The sequence below is a fragment of the Echinops telfairi genome, unplaced genomic scaffold, assembly GCF_000313985.2.
Source record: "Echinops telfairi isolate 266 unplaced genomic scaffold, ASM31398v2 ScPeMD7_5592;HRSCAF=6446, whole genome shotgun sequence".
Lineage (NCBI taxonomy): Eukaryota > Metazoa > Chordata > Mammalia > Afrosoricida > Tenrecidae > Echinops > Echinops telfairi.
The window spans coordinates 32,450,297-32,459,749 of NW_022109491.1; the positions used below are offsets into that span (position 1 = coordinate 32,450,297).

General features: G+C 42.9%; 1 pseudogene; it reads left to right on the top strand.

The window, feature by feature from the left end:
• The first annotated feature begins 539 nt into the window (after positions 1 to 539).
• Positions 540 to 9,084, top strand: LOC115871323 (annotated as a pseudogene).
• Positions 9,085 to 9,453: the final 369 nt, after the last annotated feature.

Here is a 9,453-nt window from a genome sequence, read left to right on the forward strand (position 1 = left end):
TAGACATTCAGCCACTTGACCTCTGTAAGATTTCCAAAGTGTGTTCTAGCTTCTCACTATTGAAAGTATGACTTAGAAATGCAGTATCTCAGGACGCATCTCAAACTTATTCAATCAAGTCTGTTCTAACTCATAGTGACCCTGTATAGGCTGTAGATCTTTACAGGTACAGATAACCTCATATAGTTGTTTTGACTGTTTGTTTTGAACTACTAACCTTGCAGTTAGCAATCTGATTCTTACCATACAGTGTTACCTGGGCTTCTTAATCAGAATCTCAATTTCAAAAGCTCCCAACATAATTTCCACCAACTTGTTGTCACTTTGTCATACTGCAGTGGCTTGGATGCTGCTTTGCTGGCTGGTAGCTATGTGAATGGTATAGCATAAGGGGCACCCATGGTGGACAGGTTTCAGTGGAGTCTTCCAGATCAGACAGGCTAGCATGAAGGGTTTAGGGATATGCTTCTGAGAAATAGCTACTTTTGAAAGCCCCATAGATCACTTTCTGATGTGCTTACTTTGGGCATATCTTCGGGATGAATCAGTCACTGGAAGAGGACATTATATTTGATAAAGGTGAGAGGCCAGCAAGGCCCTTGGGTGAGCTAGAGTGTCACAATATGTGTCATGATGGATTCAAACATTCTGGTGATTGCTAAAATGCCAAAGAACTAAATGATGTTCTCTTCCCTTTTGTTGTACATTAGGTGTCCATGAGTCAGAGTAAACTCGATGGCTCTCTGTCTACCTATCATCTATTTATCTATCACTGTCTATCTACCTGGTGGTATAGTGGTTACACTATGATTGGGCTGTGATCCCCATGGTCAGCAGTTTGAAACCACCTCCGCAGGAGAATGACTGGGATTTCTACTCCCATAAACAGTTAGTCTCAGAAACCTACAGGGGTTTGCTCTCAGTCAGCATTAACTCAATGGGAGTGAGGTGTGTGTGTGTGTGTGTGTGTGTGCGTCTATCATGATTCAGGTGTATTAAAGCTTATGAAATTTAGAGAACTGAGTTCTTCTTCATTAGATTTATAGACAGCAAGAGGGAGCCTTGGCAAGTATCTCCAAAGATGCAATTTCTTCCAGCGTGTGTTTCCTGTTTTATAACTCACCAAATCTGTAAGAGTGGAATGCAAATAGAGGGTTCAGCCAAGGAGCTGGGTGAGAGTTAATGGATCAATCTGCTCTCCCTGTCAGTGCTTTTACCACTGACTTCTGGAATGTGTTTGATGAAAAGAAAGAAACTTCTTCAGACAGAAGATACTGATGTGGCCTTCTGCAGTTAGGGCCTACAAGAACAATACACCAATGTTATCTGAGTTTTGCTCACCTCCCAACTCCATTCCAAAATTGGCCATGGGAAGAGAAGCAGTATGATTATAAATAGCCTTATTCCCCACTTCATGAGAGATGTAGGCATTATTGTTCAGTTCCTTTTAGATTGAACGTTGCTTTTCACTCGCTTTGTAAAAGCTGCATGTGAAAAGCGAACTACGAGGAAAGTAACACTGTGGTCACGTATCTTTCCACCAGGTTGGATTATATTGAAAGCCAAATCAGTGGAGAACATTTCTGCTTCATTCCTATCACCAAATTTGATTGCAATTTTATCAATAGATGATTAACAGGGATATCAGCTCTATTTAATGTTCCAGGCTTACCTCAGGTCTTAAGGAAAAGTAAATTAATGAGAGTCAAAAGAATCTGAATTATGAATGTCTTCATCAACCCCGCTATTTCTGTCTCGGGTATCAATTGACTTTCTAAATAAACATTTTTCATCTTTGTCACTTATATTAAGCAAAGATTATTAATGCAAACCAAAGAACCTGAATCCAGTTTGCAGAATGTGCATGTCACAACAAGACCGATGAATCATTTGTAGGTGTATGAACATGAGCATAAGGTCTGCTGGTTCCTTCTGGAAGAGGCAATTTTTTTGAGATAAAACAAAAAAGGCCTGGCCTGTGTAGTTGGAGGTGTGATAGTTAGATTTTGTGTCAACTTGGCTGCGTCAGGATTCTCAGTGGTTTGGCAACTAAGACCTATAAATTCCCCCATGGTGTGACCTAACACAATGTAATCACTTCCATAAAGGGTTCTGCTAAGTTTAATGTGGAATGCAACACCTTTACTAGGAACACATCCCTGATGCTATAAAGTAAAGAATATTTCCGTGGGGGTGAGTCCTACTTCCAATATAAGTGGACACTGTGGAAAAGCTTGCCCACATTTTGCTGGTTTGAGATCCTGTAGATTGTTAACTTGTGGTTCTTTGGATATGAGCCAACAGCCTGCCATATTGCCTGCCAATTCTGGTAGTCATCAGCTGCTTACCATCCGGCCTGACAACCTTGGACACATTCACCGCTGCAGCCACCACCCCGAGGTCTTCCAATCAATCTTTGATTCATCAGCCTCACGAGCCAGGTGAAGCCACCCGCAGCTGCATGAGTTGGGAGAAAAATTCAGCCTAATATTTTACCCACTGAGCTGGAACCTGCTCAAATGTGGACTTACCCACTTCTTCACCTGTGTAAGTCAATTTCTTGATATAAATCTTTCTCAATATATATATATAAGATTCACTGGTTTTGTTTCTCTAGAGCACCCAGTCTAACCCAGAGGGTACATCTTTGAGTCTAATGGCGTTACCCTTTGCTGCCATAGCTGCAGTCATGGCCATTCACAAATTGTGTTTCTGGGAGTGGAAGAGTACTTGGGCCAGTTGAGCAGATCTTAATCAAAGACCCCTTCTTTGTTAGGGTTCTCAAGGTCAAGAACTTGGTAAGCAAACCCACCTGGGCATTAGAAGGATATATTTTAACTTATTAATGTTAAGAAATTGAGTGAGCAAACAGCCAAGGCAATTGAGTTTATACACCAGGTTTGGAAGGGCAAGCTGATTATAATTAACCAAACCTAAAGTGAAAACCACTATCCCGAGGAAATATAATGTCTAGAGTGAAACTGGCACCTTGGGAAAAGGAAAAACCACCTAAACCATTCTCGCTCACCAAGGAACTCTGTTTGCTCTCAGAAGGAATTTCAAACTTTCCCACCAGCTAAGTCCATGAATGGCAAGAGCGTTATTAGATTAACTTGCCTTGGTAGCGTTTTCAAGGCTCAGGTTTCACAGTCCTTGTTGTCAACAAAAATTTCCGTTGTGAAATGGTCTATTTTTGTGTTTCCTGGACTCCAAAGATAAATGTGCTTCTCAGAAGGGTGAGGCGCTTGCAAAGGAGTCGGAAGACAGTACCCTGGTGTTCATTCTTCCATCAGGTGACCCTTCCCGGGCAGTCTTTGGGACACAGAAATGCCTTTATTCAAAGAAGTGGTTCCACTAGCAGCACACCTGATCACACTCAGCCCGGATTGAAAGAGCCCTGTGCCATGTCAAAGGGAAATGTTCTATCATAAATCTCCAGAAACAGAAAAGGTCAGAGTCCCTCCTGGTAATTAGCCTGCTGAAATACAGTGGCCTTGCTTTTTGTTTAACCTTTTAAGAAAAAGGCTCCACTCCCATGAATCTCAACAAGTGGCCTTTTATTAGACACCTCCTCAGTACCCTTTGCCCCTCTTCTGAATCTCTACCCCTGCCTGCAACCCTAGTAGAACACGGCTCTGGCTAGTTGTGTTTGAATTCTTGAATTTGGGATGCATTAATATTTCCTCCCAAGAACACTTTATGCATTCCCAACTACTTTAAGTTTGTGGAATGCTATCACTTTACACAGTGAGCATAAGTTATATATAGTTTAAAGAGAAAGCCTTATTTTAAACAGCCAGAATTATCTGCAAGCAAGCACCAGCAGTTAGGGAAAAACATTTTTTTTTTAATGATGTATATTTTTTATTTTCCCACTATTTTAAGCTCAAGAGGTAACATAGGTAACAAGTGTGCTGTACTTTGTTTGTTTGTTTTTGCTGTACTTTGTTTTTTTATCACTTAATATAATTTAAAAGTTTAAAAAGTTTTATTATTAATTGGGAATGAATACATATATCATATCATTCAATAGTTCAATAACATCAAGCAGAATTGTACAATTGCTACCACAGTCATTTTCCAAACACTCTTTTTCTTGCTGGATTCCTTGACATCATCTCCCTTTTAACACACCACCCCAGCTGACCCCAATCACCACAATTCTAATTGCTGTCACTATAGGTTCATCAATCCTAGGTTTAGTACACCAAAACCCAGAAAATCATGTATGTGTTAATCCGGGTAGACTAGAGAAACAAATCCATAGAAAATCATATGTGAGAGAATTTTATATAAAGGGTAATTGTACATTAAGAAAGCATCCCAACCCAGTCCAGACAAGCCCATAGTCTGATATTAGCCCATATGTCTGTACCAATCGATAAAGTCCTCTTCAGACTCACGAAGTACATACAATGATACCGAGTGCAGAACTATCACAGACCAGTGGGTACAAAGTCTTATGGATCCAGTGGCTGTAGAAGCATCTCAGCACTGGCAGGGGTCTCCACATGGCTCCTCCAGTTCCCAGGGCACAGGGTCTGTCTTGTCAGTAGAGTGTCTCACAGGGAGTGAGCAGAGAAAGAGAGAGAAGTGTCTCCTGCCTCCAACGAGGAAATCCAGATTTCCCAGAATTCTCACGAGAAAGCCATGTCTGCACAGAGGCCTCATGGGCTATGATCTGATTGACAGACTAGACACCACCCCTTTACTTTTAACCCTATCAAGTCCCAAATTGACACCAGGTTATGTAACTACCACAATATAACAACACAGCTTCATTTGGGTGACCCCCAGTAGCATAACACCTGAAATAAACCCCAATATGAACAAAGGAAAACAAAAGAAAAATACAGAAAGTGTTCAAAACCAGAGCAGGTCCACTGTGCATCAGAGGGGGATCAACTGTCAAAGTTTTAACTGTCCAAGTCAGGTTTATACCTTTGAGCTATACTCATCTCTAATGCACCCTGGTTAGTAACCACATTCTTCCCATCCCTCAATTATGTATAGAGGGAGATCACCAGAGACTATTTCCTATGTAATTCCCACAAATGTATCTTGGGTTCCCACTGTCATCCATAACCTTTGGCAAACCAGTTTTTTACAATTCAGGCTCTGATACTAATCTTTCCTTTGACTTCAAATTATATGATTTATAATCCTTCAGTGACTGATGATAGTGTGCTTCTTCCATATGGACTTAGTTGACATCTCATTTAGATGGCTGCTTGTTTGGGGACAAGCCTTTAAGACCCAAGATGCTATTTTATCTAATAGTTGGGCACCATCTAATTTCTTCACCACAGTGTCCTATAGCACCCATATCTTCTGTGTTCCCTTCCTGGGGCCACAATGTAAGATAATTGGTCTTTTAACAAATTTTATTAAACTAATTGTTCTTAAGTTGTAGCTAAGGTTTAATGTGAGCCCAAAACCCATTCCTGGATCTATGTTTGTTTTTGTTATTTTTTTCCCTTTGTCATCGGCTCCCTTTCAAAACCTCCATGTTATCATGGAGTCTTCCATCCCCCTGGGGCATAATGATCTTCCATTAATATTGTCTTTGATTAGCACTTGGTACTAATTATTTTATAATCCTGTTGAGAGAGATATTGGACCAATGTAGGCTAACTCCATATCACAGTACCTGTATAAATCAATCCTTTTGTGGCTGAATGCTATGTACACAAACAATGGGGAATAATTGTCAGGAAATTTTATAATGATATTCACTGAGAATGTCAGCCACAAGTTTGCTGGAATAATACATATCTTATTACGGCATATAGGCAAACCCAAACCCAGGGGAAAGGGAACAACAACTGATCTAAAATCAATGGCGAGTGGTCCATAGAATGCCTGGGGGGGCTTAATCAAATGCAATGTAGCTGAGAGGAATTACTGAGAGCTGAATGAAAGTCGAACATGATTGTAGAACAGAAGGAAATAGAGGAAAGTACTAAGAGGAAAAAGACATTTATAGAGGTAAAAACACAAGGTGCGTACACATATAAATATATTTTTATATAATTATAGAGATATAGGTCTATATAAATTTATTTATATGTTAAGTATTAAGGTGGCAGATGGACATTGGGTCTCTACTCAACTACTCCCTCAACACGAGAACACAATAACCTGGCATTCTGTGATGTTCACCTTCCTGACATGATCACTGAAGACAAAATGGGTGCATAAGCAAATGTGGTGAAGAAAGTGGGTGGTGCACAGCTATTAAAAGATATGGCAGTTAGGGTCTTAAAGACTTGAAGTTAAACAAGTGGCCGTCTAGCAGGGAAGCAACAAAGCTCACATGGAAGAAGTACACCAGCTGTGTGATCACGAGGTGTCAACAGGATCAGGTATCAGAGGACTCAAAACAAACAATCATACCAATGCCAAAGAGGGGTGCCAGATTGGGGACCCAAAGCCCATCTGTAGACAATTGGACATCCTCTCATAGAAGGGACGAGCCAGCCAGGGTGCAGTATAGCACCAACAAAAAATACAATATTCCTAGTTATTTAATGCTGCCCCCCCCCAACCCCTGCCACAATCATGAGCCCAGTTTTACCGTACAAATCCGGCTAGACCAGAGCATATACACTGGTACATGGAATCCAGTACAGAAAATAATAATAATTTATCAAGGGTAGTAGAAGGAGACAAAAAGGAGGCGCTGGTATTAAGGGAGCAAATAAAAAGTAAATGTTTAGAAAATGATGTTGGCAACATATGTACATATATGCTTGAAACAATTCATGTATGAATTATAAGATTTGTTAAAAACCCCCATAAAATGATCTTAAAAAAAAAACAAAAATGAAAAACCCCCAGCATATAGGGCATTGATGTAGCAAGACCTTATGCTACCACCCTACCAATAGTTCAGCAATCTTGGTTTTGCTGTCTACTGCTTCCTCAGACACCATGCATTTTCATTGTTGTGGTGGTCGTTACCTCTGGCCCTCCTGCCAGTAGTGTGTACTCCTTACCAGGAGAGATTCATCCCTTATGAAATAATATTTTGGAGGACACCCCCCACCCGGCCGCTCCTTTCCCATGTATGGATCAAAGCCTAGTGGAGATTTAAATAAACCACTCGCTAATAAACTCTAATAACCACACTGCTGCGGTCTCTTCAACAGGACATCCACATCCACATGTGTGTACGTGAACACTTTGTGTCATCCTCCTTCTCCCCCATCCATGATTTTCATCCAGGAGATCACCTCTATGTCCAAAAGCACAGAGCAAAAGGACTTGCCTCTGATTGGCTTGGACCTCCAACTGTTCGAGCACCTACCTGGATTCTTCACTCCGGAGGGAAAGCAGCACCAAACGAATGGATGGCAGCCCTGCAAGGGCACCCTCTCCAGCTAAACCATTCTGTGCCCCGTGTTAATAAGTACTTTGCTAGCCTTGTACAGCAGGCATGGGGGATTTGCGGCATTTTTTTTTTTGAAATCCCACAGTTTTTTCTGGGAATCCATGCTTGAGACTCATCTTTGATCTACGATGCAGCGAAGGAAAAGAGCAGTAGGGCTGGCCATGGCGGGAATCAGGGCAGTTGTGGCAGCAGGCACGGACTGGGAGGAGTGGACATTTCTGTGTATTTTTATGAATTTATCAAAGGCACTAAACTACGGCCTGAACCAGGTGGCTGGCACATTCTTGACACTCGGAGGACAGCTTAATAACCTAGCCAGTGCGGCATTGCAAAAGTGCAGAGCTCTGGACTGACTCACTGCAGGTAACGGGGAACCTGTTTGGCATTGGGGGAGGAATGTTGTTACTATTTGAATCAGTCCTATATAGTAACTAGCAAGATAAAGGAATTAAAAGAGTCAAAGACAGCACTCAGGCTCTAGAGTCCGCCCTGCCCCCATCCCCCCAGTATTTACCTTGGCTTTTGTCCCTAATAGGGCCATTATTAGCCTATTGGCCATTGTCCCAAAAGGCCCATGGGTTTTTCACGCCCTAGTGAAAACTATAGATGGTCCCCTCATGAGAAAAAGTACAGCTCAAGTTTTAGCGTGACAACTCTATCAATACCACAGGTTAAGACCCTGGGAGACCAGGAGGAAGAATGGGAGGATTATTTAGATCCACCTACTCAATGATTTAATTTCACAAAAGAAGGGCGAGGGATTGAAGAACCCTAAAAATCATTAGCTAACCTGTTGACTCTCGCTTCTGCACTTTTCCACTGCTTACGCTTGGTTCTGAATTCATTTTCCCACCCAGAGCCACCAGATTTGAAGTTTGGGGGGCTGCTGCCCATGCCCATAACAGATACCAGCGGCAAGTCCCTAAGCTGTGCAGTACCCTCGTCACGAGTTTGCCCTTGTGATGGGATGTGAAGTCACCCTGGCCACGTGTGGTTTGTTGCTTTCTAGACTACAGTTTGAGGAGCGCTCTTGGCCTAGAGACCAAGCGTTAACTGACTCCTGGCTGTGGCTCGAGTGAACGCGTTCCATTTGAGCAGCATGCTAGCGAGGGTTTCACAGCGAAGATGGCGTTGGGCCTTGGGACGAAAACATGGGCTTTCACCGAAAGTGGGAAAAGATGAAGATGAGAAGTTCACCGAGAAGAGGCTCATGGAAGAGAGAGAAAAGGATGGAACACCAAGGCAACCCGTCAAGTGGGAAGCCAATGGTTAGTCCCAACACCACCCCCACAATGCGAGCGGGAGGCTGTTACTGCAATGTCTGCGATTGCGTGGGAAGGACTCCAGCAAGTTCCTGGATCACACCAACGGAAAGAGACATCAGGGAAGGCTGCGCCTGTCTGCCGAGGAGCACGTTCACCCTGGACCCGGTGGAGAAACGCTTCGAAGTCAACAGGAAGAAGACGGAAAGAAGCAGCAAGATTATGGTTTAGAGGAAAGGATGGAGGAGCTCAGAGACGGGGAGGAAACGGCCAAAACCTACAAGCAAGAGAGACAGAAGGAGAAGAGAAAGAAGGCTGGGGAGGACTTAATATTTGAGGTGGAGGAGGAGGGGGGGGAGGTGGGAGGAGGAGGGAGATTGCAGCTGTGTGGGCTTCTCTGGCTTTGGGGCTGCCAGGAAGAGGCCATGAGGCATTCTATGCCAGGCCATTGGCTGGGCCTCATTTTGTATGTGTAGAGGTCATGTCTTTGGGGCACTTGGGCAAAGGCATATGAGTGGCAAAGGCCAGGGTTGGAGAGTATATGTTTGTGGTTTCTCTCTACCTTGGGAGGGGACACAAGACATTCCTTCATCCTCAGAATATCACTGGAGTCACAGGACCCGTTTCTGACCATCTGAATTCCCAATAAAGAAAAACTTCCCTATCTGAAGCTGCTTTCCCAAACTCCCCCTGCATCTCCCCTTCTTCACCTACCTAGCCCCTTTGTCTGATCATTCTGCGTTTATCCTGTGTTCTGCCATTGTTTGAATTTTGACTTTTCTCAGCCTGCAGCCGAAG